Here is a 17,208-nt window from a genome sequence, read left to right as displayed (position 1 = left end):
ATATATATATATATATATATATATATATATATGTGTGTGTGTGTGTGTGTGTGTGTGTGTGTATATACATATATACATATGTGTGTAGAATATATATATGCCTTTGTATTGATTGTCTCTTTTTTTGAGACAAGGTAGTCTCTCCAGTGAAAGGATTCCTAGCATGCACTGCCACACCTGGATTTTCGACGTTTATTCCCTTGAGCAACTACTAGACATTATCCAAAATAGATGAAATATTTTATATTCCCACAGGTATCATACATCATCCCTTTTTATATGCCTGTCACCGTTTGTTATCATGTAACTATCATAAGTATCACAGTAGACATGAAGTGATGTCTCACAGTTTTGATTTGCAACCACCTAGTAGCCAACAGTTATAGAATACCTTTTCTGATGCTTATTGTCTTTTTTGAGGAAATACTAATCATTGCATATGATGTAAGGATCTAATCCTGTTGTTGCTGTTTTCTATTGCTGCTGTAATAACCCATACCACCACTTTGGTAACATCTATGTAACCTATAGTATCTGTCAGAAGATTTAAATGGGCATCACTAAAACATCCAAGTATTCTTCCCTATACATCGTTAGTAGGATTCATTTCTTCTCCTTTTCTAGCTTCTAAAGTGTATCTACATTTAGCAGAATGTAGATCCTTGGATCTCCTTACACACTGTCAAAGCTAGCAAGTAGGTCATCACATCTCATTTCTCTAACTTCTGCTGCCTCTACCACTTTCAGTGTGAAAGAATAAATTACATTGGATTTATCCAGATATTCTAAATATAGATGACTAGCAACCCTGATTTTTCTTTACCATATAACATAGCATGAAAGCAGGTTCCAGAGATTGGACTCAGAACACTTTGGGGATCTGATGTAGTTTAGATCAGAAATGTGGACCTTTGGGATTCTCAAAGGTCCACATACAAAAGACTTAGTTACCATGGCAGTGGAATGTTTAGACAATGAGACCTAGTGTAAGGAAGTGAGCTCACTGAATGAATGCAATATTAAGACCTGAACCCTTCCTCTCACTGTAATTTCCTAGCCAACATGGGATGAATTAGCTGCTCTTCTGCATCCCCCTGCCATGATGCACTACCTCACCATAGGCCTTAAAGCAACTGTGGACAAATATGCCTTCCTCTCTTTAGGCTGATGTATCTCAAGTGTTTGTCACAGTGACAGAGATATGACCAACATATTGGTGATTAGTTTGCCCATCATTTACAATCTAACACCGAACATGTTTCACAACCAGGATGATACTTTGGGGAAAAAGTACTTCCAGAGTTAACTTGGCAGAGATGATAGACATCCTACAATGCACAAGAGATCCCCGCTGCAAAGAATCACCTGCTCCAAAAATGTCAGCAGTTTTTCTATTGAGAAATCTTTTTTAAAAATCCAAGACTTGCGCAGATCCTTCCATCTTCTGAGATCTTCTTTGATTTCTTTCTTCAGAGACTTGAAGTTCTTGCACAGATCTTTCACTTGCTTGGTTAGAGTCACACCAATATATTTTATATTACTTTTTACTATTGTGAAGGGTGTTGTTCCATAGTTTATTTCCCTACCCAATTATGCTTTGAGTAGAGGAAGGCTACTGATTTGTTAGAGTTAATTTTCTATCCAGCCACTTTGCTGAAGTTATCAGCTGTAGGAGCTCTCTGGTAGAATATTTGGGGTTGCTTATGCATACTATCATATTACCTGCAAATAGATAGTATTATGTTGACTTCCTCTTTTCCAATTTGTATTCCTTTGATCTCCCTTTGTTGTCTAATTGCTCTGGCTAGAACGTTGAGTACTATATTGAACAGGTTGGAAGAGAATGGGCTGCCTTATCTTGTCCCTGATTTCAATAAGATTGCTTTGAGTTTCTCTCCATTTAGTTTGATGTTGGCTATTGGTTTGCTGTGTGTTGCTTTTAGTATATTTGGGTATGGACTTTGAATTTCTGATCTCTACAATTCTTTTAACATGAAGGTGTATTGTATTATGTCAAAGTCTTTTTCATCATCTAAAAAGATGATAATGTGTTTTTTTCCCTTTGAGTTTATTATATAGTGGATTACACCGATGGATTTCCATATATTGAACCATCCCTGAATTCTTGGGATGAAGCCTACTTGCTCATGGTGAATGGTCATTTGGGTGTATTTTTGGATTCAGTTTGTGAGAATTTTATTGTGTATTTTTGCATCAATATTCATAAGGGAAATTGGCCTGGAGTTCTCTTTCTTTGTTGGATCTTTGTGTGGGTCAGTGTAACTGTGGCTTCATAGAAAGAATTAGATAGTGTTCCTTCTGTTTGTGCTTTGTGGAATTGTTTTAGAAGTATTGGTATTAGGTCTTCTTTGAAGGTCTGATAGAATTCTGCTCTAGAACTGTCTGGCCCTGGGCTTTTTTTGGAGGGCAGGGGGAGACTCCTAATGACTACTTCTGTTTCTTTAGGAGTTATGGGACTGTTTAGATGGTTTATCTGATCCTGATTTAATTTTGGTACTTGGTATCTGTTTAGAAAATTGTCCATTTCATCTAGATTTTCCAGGTTTGTTGAATATAGACTTGTGTAGTACGATCTGATTATTTTTAAATTTTCTCACTTTCAGTTGTTATGTCTCCCTTTTCATTCCTGACTTTGTTAATTTGGATACTGACTCTGTGCCCTCTAATTAGTTTGGCTAAGGATTTATCTTTCTGTTGATTTTCTCAAAGAACCAGCTCCTAGTTTTATTGATTCTTTGTATAGTTTTCTTTGNTTCTACTTGGTTGATTTCAGCTCTGAGTTTGATTATTTCCTGCCATCTACTCTTCTTGGGTGTATTTGCTTCTTTTTGTTCTAGAGCTTTCAGATGTGCTGTTAACCTGCTAGTGTATGATCTCTCCAGTTGCTTTATGGAGGCACTCAGGGTTGTGGATTTTCCTCTTAGCATTGATTTCATTATGTCCCAAGATTGGATATGTTATGCCTTCACTTTTGTTAAATTCTAAAAAGGCTTTAGTGTCTTTATTTCTTCCGTGACCAAATTTTCACTGAGTAGATAATTGTTCAGGTCCCATGTGTATGTGGATTTTCTGTTGTTTTTGTTGTTATTGAAGACCAGCCTTAGTCCATGGTGGTCTGATACAGTGCATGGGATTAATTCAATGTTCTTGTAACTGTTGAGATTTTTTTGTGTGTGTCCAAATATATGGTCAATTTTTGAGAAGGTACCATGAGATGCTAAGAAGAAGGTATATGCTTTTGTTTTAGGGTGAAATGATATCTGTTAAATCCATTTGGTTCATAACTTCTTTTAGTTTCACTGTGTCTCTGCTTAGCTTCTGTTTCCATGATCTGTCCATGGGTGAGAGCAGGATAATGAAATCTCTTACTATTACTGTGTGAGGTTCAATGTGTGCTTTGAGCTTCAGTAACGTTTCTTTTACATATGTGGGTGCTCTTGCATTTGGGGCATAGATGTTCAGAATTGAGAATTCATCTTTGTGGATTTCCCCTTTGATAAGTATGTAGTGTCCTTCCCTATCTTTTTTTGATAACTTTTGGTTGAAAGTTTATTTTATTAGATATTAGAATGGCTGTTCCAGGTTGTTTCTTGGGACCATTTGCTTGGGAAATTGTTTTCCAGACTTTTACTCTGAGGTAGTGTCTGTCTTTGTTACTGAGGTGTGTTTCCTGTTTCTGAAGCAAAATGCTGAGTCCTGTTTACATATTCAGTCTGTTAGGCTGTCTTTTTATTGGGTAATTGAGTCCATTGATGTTGAGATATATTAGGGACCAATGATTGTCGGTTCCTGTTATTTTGTTTTTAGAGGTAGTATTATGTTTGTGTGTTTCTCTTCTTTTGGGTTTGTTGTGAAAAGATTAGTTTCTTGCTTTTTCTTCGGTGTAGTTTCCCTCCATGTGTTGGACTTCCTTCTATTATCCTCTGTATGGCTAAATTAGTGAAAATATATTGTTTAAATTTGTTTTTTTTTTTCTTGGAAAACCTTGTTTCATCTATGGTAATGAGAGTTTTGCTAGGTATAATAGCCTGGGCTGGCATTTGTGTTCTCTTAGGGTCTGTATGAAATCTGCCCAAGATCTTCTGGCTTTTAGAGTCTCTGTTGAGAAGTCTGGTATAATTCTGACAGGTCTGCCTTTATATGTTACTTGACTTTTTTCCTTGCTGCTTTCAATATTCTTTCTTTGTTCTGTGCATTTTGTGTTTTAATTATTATGTGACAAGAGGAATTTCTTTAATGGTCCCATCTGTTTGGTGTTCTGTAGGTTTCTTGTATGTTCATGGGCATCTCTTTCTTTTGGTTAGGGAAGTTTTCTTCTATAATTTTGTTGAAGATGTTTGCTGGCCCTTTGAGTTGGCAATCCTTCCCTCTCTTCTATACCCATTATTGTTAGGTTTGGTCTTTTCATTGTGTCCTGGATTTCTTGAATGTTTTGACTTAGGAGCTTTTTGCCTTTTGAATTTTTTTTTTTTTTGACTGTTGTATCAATGGCTTCTACGGTATCTTCTACACCTGAAATTCTCTCTTCTATATTTTGTATTCTGTTGGTGATGTTTACATCTGTGACTCCTGCTCTCTTTCCTAGGTTCTTCATCTCCAGGTTTGTCTCCCCTTGTTTTTAATTTAATGTTTCTATTTCCATTTTTAGATCCTGGGCAGTTTTGTTTAATTCCTTCACCTGTTTGATTGTTTTTATTTAGGAAAATCTCCAACCCAGATATGGCCTGGTAATGAAAACACAACACAATATGAACACATGCTGTGTGCCTAGATTGGGCAGATCTACCGCTATACTACCATCTTCTCCATATAAGGGACCCCTTATAACTTGTGGTTTCTCCAGACCAAGTGCTTTTCTTCTTCTTCTTCTTCTTCTTCCTCCTTCCTCCTCTGTGTCCTCTTTCTCTCTCCCATTTTCTCCTTCTTCTCTCTCCCAACCTTCCACTCTACCTTTCCTTTATCTGCCCAATCATCAGCTCTCCTTTATTTTACAAATTAAAGTGGGAAGAAGGTTTACAGAAAAATCACCTGAGTGCTGACTCATTCCTTGTTCACAACCCCTCACAAGAAAATGGAATTAACATCAAATATAATTAGCCCCAGGGCTATTCACATCACTTCCCCCTTTCTGTTCAATTAAAAGACTATTTTAGCTCAGATATAGTTGAACACAACTATTACTATTTTGTAATTAATTTATAAAGTACAAGAGACCTAACACACAGTCCATCATCTTTGTTAATTAAATAGAACCTCTGTCGTTCATCCTTACTTAAAAGACTTATAATTCTACACCTGGTTATGTCTTGGCTTTAGATTGAATGCCATCTGAAAACCATCCCCTCAAATCTGTTCCTCTCAAAGTAAAAAGCCTGGCTTGGCTAGGAGACTATGTAGTTTTTTCAACCCCATCAGAAATCCAAGAACAACTGATATTAACTGAAAATATATAGGAAGCCTAAAACAGCTTCCAAAACTTAGCCAATTTATAGAGACTGCTAATCACTTGAACAGTTCCTTACTTTAACATGTTAGAGCATCAGTCATCAGCCTACTGGCCAGGGTCATCTGACAGACTTAGAGAAACAGGAAAATTAAGGAACAGCCTGGTCTGTCTCTGCAGAATCAAGCTGTCCTAACCTGTAATTGTGTCCTTTCTTTGGACAGTATTATGTCTGTAGATGAAATGAGGCAATTCTTGCCTAGTGGCTGTTTCGCCACAACTGGAGTAACCTCAAAGATGCTCAGTTTCTTCTCTGAATCCAAGACAGGGAAAGTTGTCAGGAGCAGACTGGTCTCAACAAGTGAATAAATAACATTAGATTTCACATTCTGTGGACTTTTGACATTTTTGAAAACCAACTATCTCTGTGAAGTAATCTGGACTGTTTTTCTGTTACCTATTCTCAGCCATTTCTGATTAAAATAACTGAAAACACCCTAACAATAAACTCGGGGTTCTGAATTTCCTATTTGGCCCTTAACTCACAGGCTTAAATATTTCAGATAATAACAGCAACAGAAGGACTGGGTCTAAGCCCTGTACTTCAAAATTTTTAGTATCATACACAACCTATAATAACCACCCCAGCCCCAAAGCTTAGGGAACTGGGATGACAACTCTTCATAACTTCTTCAAGCTCAATATTGGCGTTGAGGTATTTTTGAAGGGAGGGGGAAGGGTAGGGAAATGAGGGAGTTGGTTGGCCTTAAGAAGGTCACACCAATGATTGTATTAGTCTCTGATGTCTGTGTCCTGACTGGATCCGGATGAAAAACCAAGTCATTAGGAGTTCAGGCAGGTCAGCTCAGCATGTCTGATGATGAAATTCACCAAAGCTGTATATTCTGTGATATATAAATCTCAAAACAAAATTTTAGTATCATCAAGATGACCTTTTTGTTTAATCCTCTGGAATATAGTTCTTCAGGGAGTCTCCCTCTATCAAATCTGATCCATAAAAGTCTGGAAGGTGTAAATACCTTAATCACTTTTTCCAAAACCACAAAGACAAAACCTTCTCTCCAAATCAGCATATCCTTCAACCAGTATCCAGGAAAACATGTACCTTGCCCTCTGTCCCAGAGGAATAATAAAACAACCACAATATTCAAAATCACACACATTTTAGCCTATTTAGGTCTTTCTAATTAGACATGCCAGGATATTAACCCCAAATTCCCATGGGGTGAATGTTAGAGAATATGAGTTTCCTTCAGACTTTATCATACCATCTTTAAAACAACTGATTCGCACTTCATTTTTCTTTCCTTTCTCCTTTCCTTTTTTCCTTTCCTTTCCTTTTTCCTTTTCCTTTTCCTTCCCCTTTCCTTTCCTTTCCTTTCCTTTCCTTTCCTTTCCTTTCCTTTCCTTTCCTTTCCTTTCCTTTCCTTTCCTTTCTATACCTGCTTATAAGAGGCAGCTTGTCAAACCAGAATTTAAACCCAAAATTCCCACAGAGCCCACGTTAAACAGAATATGAGTATCCTGTGAGACTTATTAAAGCAATATATCTGTATCACATCTTTAAGTATCAAAATGTTATATTTCTCTCTTTATATCAATGAATTGCCTGGTTCATAGCCCTTTGTACCTTTGTTTCCTGATTCTTTATTCACAGGGAGGAGCTGAGTGTAGAAAGACATGCATTGTCTGTGTCCTTGTTCGGGGGTAGGGGAGGTAGGGTGGGGAGCGAAGGATAAGGAGAAGTGAACACAGAAAGGCTCTCTTGGGCTTAGATGCCTCTCTGCCATTCTCTGTAGGCCCCTCAAACCCAGTCAGCTTCAAATCCACCCTGCTGCAACCTATATTGCTGCCCAAGACCCATTCAGGGGTTGGGGGGGGGGNAGTGAATTTTTATCTCAGGTTAGTTGAATTCAAATCAATAACATTGGGCACCAATTTGTTGCAGTAAATCTACAATCCAAATATGCTCTGGCAATGAAAACACAACACAATTAATATGAATACATGCTGTGTGCCTAGATTGGGCAGATCTACCACTACACTACCATATTCTCCATATAAGAGACCCCTTATAACTTGTAGTTTCTCCAGGCTATGTGCTTCTGCTCTGCTTTTCTTCTTCCTCCTCCTCCTCTGCATCCTCTCTCTCTCTCCCATTTTCTCTTTCTTCTCTCTCCCAACCTTCTGCTCTAGTTTCCCTTTATCTGCCCAACCAGTGTTTACCTGTTTTTTTTTTTTTTAAGGAATTTATGTGTTTCCTCTTTAACGGCTTCTACTTGTTTACCTGTGTTCTTCTGTATTTCTTTAAGGGAGTTATTTATATCCTTCTTAAAGTCCTCCATCATCTTCATGAGATGAAAACTTAGATCTGAGTTTTGCTTTATATGTGTGTGTGGGTATCCAGGGCTTGCTGAGGTGGGAGAACTGGGTTCTAATGTTGCCAAGTAGTATTGCTTTCTGTTGTTTATGTTCTTGAGCTTGCCTCTCGCCATCTGGTTATATCTGGTGTTAACTGTCCTTGCTGTCTCTGACTGGAACCTGTCCCTCCTGTGAGCCTGTGAGCCTGTGATCCTTGGATCCTGGATGTGTCAGAACCCCTGGGAGGTTGAGCTACAACTGGGGTGTGGGCTGAGTGGATGGGGATTCAGAGCAGTCTCTGCTTCTGGCACAGGTGCAAACCAGAAGGAGCACAAGTTTCTGGCTGGGTGGGTTATTTCTATCCCAGGGTCCCAGGGTCCAGTTTATGATAGGTATTAGAGCTGGGTTTGGAGTCTCACCTGTAATCCTGGATGTATCAGAATACCTGGGAAGTTGAGCTGCAACTGGGATGTGTGCTAAGTGGGTAGGGATCCAGATCAGAGGCTCTGCTCCCAGCACAGGTACATACCAGAAGGCCAAAGCAGGATATATATTTATATATAGAGAGAGAGTCATCCTATAGCAAGCCAAACATAAATGTGCTCTTTTGTGTAATTAAATGAGAACATCTGAAGATGCAATAGTCTATTTCTAGGAAGCCATGCCTCAGGGACTTGGACAAAGCCATTTTGTTTCACAGGTTAAGTAGTTATAGTTATTACAGGGAAGCTTCCAGAACAGCTAACTCAGTAACTTGGAAGAGAAGTACACTCTCTTGGCACTGCAGGAAAGGGAGAGAACCCAGCAGTAGCAAGGCCAGTCTTGCTTCTATTGACCTCTCTCCTTATTTCTTGCTTCTCCACTTACCAGAATGTCAGTAGTTGAGGAAAAACACATAAATATGTGTTATCTACCAAGGTAAGTAGGACAGGTGGTCAAGTGGTTAAGGCGATAGACTGCTATGAAGATAAATGCAGACCAGGATTGTGATGGTTTGTACATGCTCTGCCCAGGGAGTGGCACTATTAGGAGGTGTGGCCTTGTTGGAGTAGGTGTGTCACTGAGGGTGTGAGCTTTAATACCCTCATCCTAGCTGCCTAGAATTGTAGTCTCCTCATAGCAGCCTTCAGATGAAGATGTAGAACTCTCAGCTTCACCTGCACCATGCCTGCCTGGATACTGCCATCCTCCTGCCTTGATGATTATGGACTGAACCTCTGAACCTGTATGCCAGTCCCAGTTAAATGTTGTCCTTATAAGCATTGCCTTGGTCATGGTATACGTTCACAGAAGTAAAACCCTAAGACAAGGATCTACCTTCTTAATGTCCACCAAACATAAGCCAGACTGTCACATAGCTTATGGACTGTGAATGGAAACAAAACATGATACTTACCACTTAACTTGTGAAAAAACACTTCTTCAGCAGAATGTAACAAATGTGGATTTTCCAGTAACAGAAGCAACTTATAGTGTCGTTGCCTTGGTCACGGTATATGTTCACAGAAGTAAAACCCTAAGACAAGGATCTACCTTAACATTTACAACAATTCTATCAACAGCTCATTTTATCTGTCAACTCATTTTAGACTGTTAACACTGCCTGAGTAAAACACACTGTATCATAAATAAACAGTGAAAATCATTACAGCAGCAGTAGTATCTTCTACAGCTATGTGTTCCCCCCAAGAACCACAAATCCATGTGAATATAATTACAGCATCATAATTATACAAACATCAGCACATATTTGAAAGACATTAATTGGGGCACACCTTTAGCTTTTACTGGATGAGCAGTTACATTCCAAAAGCAATAGCAGTAATTCACCTAATTACATATTTGTGTATAGGGTTTACTTAGCCTAAATTATCTGACAGTTCAAATACATTTTACTGCCTTGTAAAGTTTCAAATTTCAGACTGTCACCATGTCACCAGAATAAAAATAATAACAATGCAACAAGACATGCTGTGTATAGAAAGGAAGTTGTGTAGTTTTTAAGAATGGCTCCTATCAACTTAAAGCTCCTAGAAACTCAATCCCCATGCTGCCTCTCTGAATTCTGCTGATGAAAAACTGAGTTCAAGAAATTCTAAGAAGATAGGTGACTCCCTTAGGATCACTAGTTTTCTAAAATCAGAACCCAAACCAAATCTCTGATCTGCCAATTCCAGGATCCTAAGGAAGAGACAATGCACCTTACTTGTTCCTGTTCTGTGTGGAGGGGTTAACACAGCACCTCCTCAAATAACTATCTACTGAACTAGAGTCCCAGCCTGAAGTTCTACTTATTTAGTCCTTACAAGGATTGTATGGTATGATCACAGCTACTATCCAGACAGCAGTCCATTTCTCAGCCTATCTGATCCTTTCCTGTGACCCCAACCCCACACACAATCCAGGGACAAGAGAGAATTTAGTGGCCATCTCCACCGGCTTACTAGTTATGAACAGTATCCATCCCTGGTTCCTGGGGTGGGGGTTTTGTCAGACCTACTGTCAAAGACTTTGACCATCACGCTGGCTAACGATAACAAACTTCAAACTTAACTTGAGTGAATTAGACTACTTCTCATTTTTGTGGTGTGCATGTATATATAGATGGACATGTATGTGTGCATGGGTGTGTGCTCATGTACACACAGAGAGAAAGGGAGAGAGAGAGAGAGAGAGAGAGAGAGAGAGAGAGAGAGAGAGAGACCAGAGGAGGACATCGTGTGCCTTTGTCTATTACTTCACATCTTATTTTGTGACAAGGTTTTCTCTGAACCAGAAGCTTGTGGTTTTGAGTAGACTGGACAGCCAGCAATCTCCGAGGACCCAGATGTCTCCAGCCTCCAATGTGGGGATTACAGGCCCCTGCAGAAATGTGGGATTTTTATGTGGATGCTGGCGATTTAAACTCAGTCCTTCTTGCTTTCACAGCAAGCCTTTTAACTACTGACTCATCTTTCCAGACTCTATTATCTGGAAGTGCTTAATGTAACGTATAACAGGAAATTAGAGATAAAAATGGAGCAGAAATGTTTATATCCATAGGTCTTGGCTGTTCTCATCAACTTTGGCCAGAGAAATTTCTTTTGCAGTGGTCAGCAGTTGGCAGAGAGATGCAAACCTGGTCAAACGCTGAGGATAAGTATGCTGGCTAGATTTACGTCAACTTGATACAAGCTACAGTCACCTGAGAAGAAGTAACTCTGACTGAGAAAATGCCTCCACAATATTGAATTGTAGGCAGACCTGTAGAGCATTTTCATAATTAGTGATGGACAGGGGAGGGCCCAGCCCATGTGAGTGGTTCCTTCCCTGGGCTGGTGGTCCTAGAGTCTATAATAAAAAGCAGGCTGTGCAAGCCATGAGTAACAAGCCAGTAATCAGCACTCCTCCATGGCCTCTATATCTACTCCTTCTTCCAGGTTTCCAACCTGTTTGAGTTCCGATTCTGACTTTCTTCAAAGAACAGTAGACGTGTAAGCCAAGTAAACCCAACTTGCTTTCGGCCATGGAGTTTCATCACACCTATAGTAATCTTGACTAGGACGATAGTGGTTAACTCCAAATGGGATGTCTACATTATTACGATCACTATCATAATCAATGCGCAGGAAACACTGTGGATGAGGAATAAAAAGAACTGTAAGAATCAGAGGATGGGCAGGGCAGTGGTGGCGTTCACCTTTAATCCCAGCACTTGGGAGGCAGAGGCAGGCAGATTTCTGAGTTCGAGGCCAGCCTGGTCTATAGAGTGAGTTCCAAGACAGCCAGGGCTACACAGAGAAACCTTATCTCCAAAAAAAAAAAAAAAAAGAATCTGAGGATGGGGAGAGGAACAGAGATGCTTTCTTCTGCACATGACATGGCTATTGCAATCATGATCTCACAGCATCCGTGGTTAGCAGCAAGATCTACACAAGAGCAAGCCACTCAAAATCGTGATATAAATGGAGCAGGTGATGTCCAGTCCCCACTTTGTCCTGCGGAGCTCTTGGCAGAGAATGGTTGCGGGGGAGGAAGATTATTCTTCACAGAGCATGGGTCCACTGCTAGGTTTCTCATGTTCCTGTGGATGACCCCTCGCCACGCTTGGGCAGCACTCACATGAAGTGGGATTGAATATGTTGGAAAGGATATGGTAAAAGTTGCTCCTATGGGAAAGTAGGGGTAAATGCAGTTACGGTTCATTAAATACATGAATGCAATTTTCAAAAGTAAAAATAGTTTAAAACAAGAAAAGTAGAATAGAAGATACCAGGTTTGAAGAAGTTAAAATTGAATAATCTATTTATAGTAGTATATTTGAAAATATGGCAGAAGTAGGAGGAGAACCTTGCATAAGATAGTGTGTGTTTCTCTGACCCCCTCCTCAAAAATGACACAGAGTTGTCTGCAAGCACGTATTTTCCTGGGAGCAAGTAGCACCAGGAGGATTTTAAACTTTTCTGGTTTGAATGTGAATCTATTGTAAATTGAGACATCTTAGGTCAAGAGGTCAGGTGAGGAATTTAGAACTCTCCTGCATGGTAAGGATTCCTGTTTCAGTCAGGTGAAAAATCTTTCTGCCTGTTCCCAGCAAAATCAGGCTCTGCCTCTGCATGTCATTCCAAACCACAAAGTAGGCCCAAGTTAGCTCAGATAGTAGAGTAAATGAAGGCGTAGCGCAATTAATTTAACACGCACAGACTCATGGACATCTTTAAAATACCATTTGTATAAAACTTTACAGTTCATAAAAATTGTTTTCGCACATATTACTGAAATACACTGGATCCTTCAACACAGAGATTAGACAAGATGAGTAGGCATGAGCAGAGCATTGTTTAAAATATAATTTGATCCCTGTACTCCACAGCTTAGTTCTTAGTGAAATGCATAGTATGTGGGGAAATTCCAAAGTAATTACGAAATCATATCTGTGTTGAGTGATGGAGACGGAGAGAGCCTCAATTTGGGTCTTGAGTGTACCCCAAAAGTCTATATGCTTAAGGTCTGGATCCCAGCCCGTGTCATTTCTGAGAAGATGTGAAATTAAGTCTGGGGTAAATGTAAGAAGATTATGTCACTGTAAAAATGCCATTAATGAGGATGTTGGAACCCTTGTCCTTCTCTTTTACTTCCTCTTTGTTCCACTGTTGTTATAAGGTGACCAGCTTCTTCAACCATATCTTCTACAATGATGCCCTTGCTGGCCCCAAAACATAAGGCCATCAGATGATGGGCTGAAACCTCCAGAACTGTGGTTCAGAAGAAACTTTTCGTCTTTCTAAGCACACTGTCTTATGTGTTTTGTTATAGCATGGGAAACTGACTAATACAAGTACAGGAGATTCTGAGCACTCATCAGCAGAGCATGGCCTAGGTAATGGTTAGGGAATGAGAATAAGGCTGCACCCGAGGAGTGCCTGAGATGGAAAAGCACCCAGTCCATACTAGGAAATGAGAGCATACTCACCTTAACTCTTAGGGTACACACCTTGGACTGAATTTCTCTATCATGATGTAATTATACCATTTACTTTAAGAGATGTGGTCCATATTGTTTTCTTTATTGATGGCACCATTTTATATTTCTACATGCAATGTCCTTCTGTTCTTAGAAGAAGAAGCAGTGTTGTGGAGATGGCTTAGTGGATATGGGTGCTAGTTACCCTGATGACCCAAGTTCAATTCCTGGGACCCACATATAAAACCTGAATATGCACTACAGCAGCAGAAATAAAAGACCTTACCTTAACAAAGGAGGAGGGAACCAATTTCCCCAAATAGTCCTCTGACCTCCATACATGTACTGTGGCACATATTCCTGTACACACACACACACACACACACACACACACACACACACACACAGAGAGAGAGAGAGAGAGAGAGAGAGAGAGAGAGAGAGAGAGAGAGAGAAGGGGAAACTGTGCCAATAAATAAAATTTTAAGAAAAAAAGAACATGCATGCTTTGCAGTGAGCAGTCCATTTTTTAAATATGCTATAAATTTTGGCTCCCTCCCTATACAATGGCCCAGCATCTGGAATCAAAAGACAAGTTGTGTGAAATGAAAAAGGAAAGACCAGAAGACCACAGTTCATGGTTCACTTCAGGGTAAGCCTCCTTTAAGGATTCCATCATAATACGTCATGCACCAATAAGTACCTGTCAACAGTCTCAGGCAAAGCCAGAACAGTGGGTAGGATCCATATGACTTAACTTATTCACATCAGGAAAAGGTGAATGTCCAAAACGTCAAACAGTCTGGTTCCAGAAGACAGCAACCAACATCTGTGTAAAAAAAAAAGGGGGGGGGTGTTCCTTGGCTCTCTGCGTATCTTGATGCAGCTGGAGTATCAGCGGTTGGCACATAAGCATCCCAGTTGCCTTTCTGTTCTGACTCACTGCTTTATGATTGTGGGCAGACCTCTGGCTACAGAGAGTTTTAGCATTTTGTTTACAGAATAGAAGTCCCTTTTGCCTCACCTTGTTTTTGTGAGGATGAATGGAGAGAAGCACTTTGCAGCAATAAATAACTGTTCAATGCTGACAATTTTATGATCTTGAGTCATGTTATATTATCCTTGGCGAGTCTCTAGGTAATTTCTCATTCCAAAAGCATTAGAATGCTTTCTTTCAAATGCATAAAAGGTGGTGTGAGTTATTTGTAGGGATGCAGTGGGTTTAAAAAAAAATAGAACACATGAAGTTGGGAAAGTAAAGAGTTGGGATAGAAGAGGAATTGGAGGGGGGACAATAGAGGGGTTAATGTATTCAAATTGCACTGTATGTTTATACAAAATTTTCCAAAACATTAAAGGTGAGTTAGTATAATAGAAAACACTTTGTAGTTGGCATATCTGAAGTTCAATGCCAGTTCTGGTACATACTGGCTAGATGCCAGTGGGATGGCTAAGCTGGTTTCTCCACCTAGATGGGAACAGTTCTTTACAATTCTATTATTATTTTATGTATTAAATAACACTAGGGAATGCATACGTTAGTATCTATTACAGAGCAAACTTGCAACTAATGTTTCTTTCCTGCTTTTAACTTCCTTTCTGTGAAGAGAAAAATGTTTCTGTGCTATGCGTAAGGAAGTGGTGTGAATTTACAAGTGCGATTAGAGATCTTAGCGTCATAGATGCTGGTGTGCATAAGAAGTACTTGGACATGTGGTAAGATACAGACTTGGACTCAATGGGTCTGGGAGTGTACCCAAGATTAATCATTTGTAGCCTGTTTCTGTGTGATGCCAGCACAGCAGGTCCATGAACCGCAGTGAGCTGCAGGGTCTGAAGGGGATGCAGCTAGCTTGCTGGTGGCCTGCTATCTGCATCAGAAAGACTGAGCTGGGGTTAAGATACCAACAGGAAGGCTTTCTTGCTTTCTGAAAGAGGATACAAAGTGTAGGATACAAAGTTGCTGCTTGGTTTCATTTACATTTCTTGACCCAGAAATAAGGATCATATCTCTATTGTAGAAAAATCTAGAATTATTCTTAGCACAGTGGGTTTGGGAACAAGACATTCAAGGCTCTTGTGAGAATACTAAGAAAAAGTATAGGTAAATAAAAAATAAAACAAGAATGATAAAACAATGTCTTTTCAGCTAGCATGATGATTGTGGAAGCCCACTTGTCATACAGATGTGTACAACAGATGTGTACAACAGAGGCCATGGTGGCAGGCAAATAAGCCTAACTGAAAGCTCACCACCTTAGCCTTTCCCAGGTGTATAGGTCACTGTCACTAAGAATGGCATCACTGTTGTCTACCCAGCACCACTACGCGTTTTCAGGATGCTATCATTCCCCAACTGCAACTCTATCTGTCAAATAATAACTCACTGTTTGTCTTCCTGCTAATCACCACGCTGCCTTCAGCCTCTGCAAATGTGCTTTTCCATGTCTTTGTACAAGTAAAATTAAACACTTTATCCCTTTGTGTTTATTTCATATAATACAGTGCTTTCAAGCTTCATGTCCATTACTACAAATTTCAGAATTCCATTCTTCCATAGGCTAAGTAATATTCCATAATCTAAACGTTCTACATTTTGTTTATCTATTCATTGGTTGATGTGTATTTTGATAGAGTTTATTTTCTTCTTTCTTCCAGACACATGTTAAAATTCTGGTAAATTTCCTCTTCTGGGCTTTGGTTTCAAACTCCTGTCTTCTGAAGATTTCCAATCCATTTTATGTCAATGTAATCTGGGTTGGGGGGCAAGATTTTACTCTTTTATTCTCACTCCAAGATCCCAGATCTGATCATCCACCAATACCACTCAGTCTTTCACCTCCCTGTACCACTTTTGGTCCTCCGCACCCCTTCTTCTCTCATGCGTGAGAGGTCCTTTAAAGCTGTCTGCCCTACCTGCCTATATTCAGCTCCAGTACCTGTTGTAGTTTCTCCTGGTCACCTGTATTTTCTTTCTGTCAACATACTACTTGAAAAAACCTTCAATTTGTGCCCAATTTTGCATGTTCCTGGCATGCTGGGTCTTTCACAAACTGACTATGGGGATTGCTCTTCCTTCCTGGTCCTTCCTGGGAGTATACTTGGGACATACAAAGTGATTGACAGGATTCTCTATGCTGAGTTGGCTATCTCTGGCATTCCCCCAAGTCACTTAGGATAGGGGCTCATCACTAGAAAGGCCATTGCAGGATTAAAAGGTCAGGACTTTTAGCTCACAACCTCAATCCAAAGAGAAAGGAAACATTTCAAGTTAAATTCATTGTGAATGGCCCATGATTTAGTCAATCATGCATGTGCAATGAAGCTTCTATAAAAGTCCAAGGACAGTGTTCACAGAGATTCCCAACATCAGGACAGGTGGAAGTTCCTGGAGAGTGGAGGCCTTGGACTACAGAAGCTGCACACTGCTTCCCATGCCTTACTCTGTGCATCACTTCAGCTGTGTCCCTTGAAATATCCTTTAGAATAAATCAGTAAACATGTTTCTTGAGTTTTCTGAGCCTTTCAAGAAATTGGTTGGATCTGCCGAGTGGAGGCCTACCTGCTTTATGGCTAACTGGCAGGAAACAAGACTGAAATAGTCTGGGTCTTACAAAGAGACAGGCAAAGAAACAGGCAGTCACTGAAAGCCAGCCTTCCTTCTGCAGAACTGATGCTGGCTCCAGGTAGACCACCTCACCCTGGATTGGGCTGGGGAAGTGTGGCCAGAGCTGTTCCTGTGACACTGCCCACTGGAAGGTAGGATGTTGTATGCACTGTTCTGACTAAAAGCTGATATTTTTGTCATAAAATAAATACTGACTGTCTTAGTCAGGGTTTCTATTCCTGCACAAACATCATGACCAAGAAGCAAGTTGGGGAGGAAAGGGTTTATTCGGCTTACATTTCCATACTGCTG

The sequence above is a fragment of the Mus pahari genome, chromosome 4, assembly GCF_900095145.1.
Source record: "Mus pahari chromosome 4, PAHARI_EIJ_v1.1, whole genome shotgun sequence".
NCBI lineage: Eukaryota > Metazoa > Chordata > Mammalia > Rodentia > Muridae > Mus > Mus pahari.
This window is presented reverse-complemented; position numbering follows the sequence as displayed.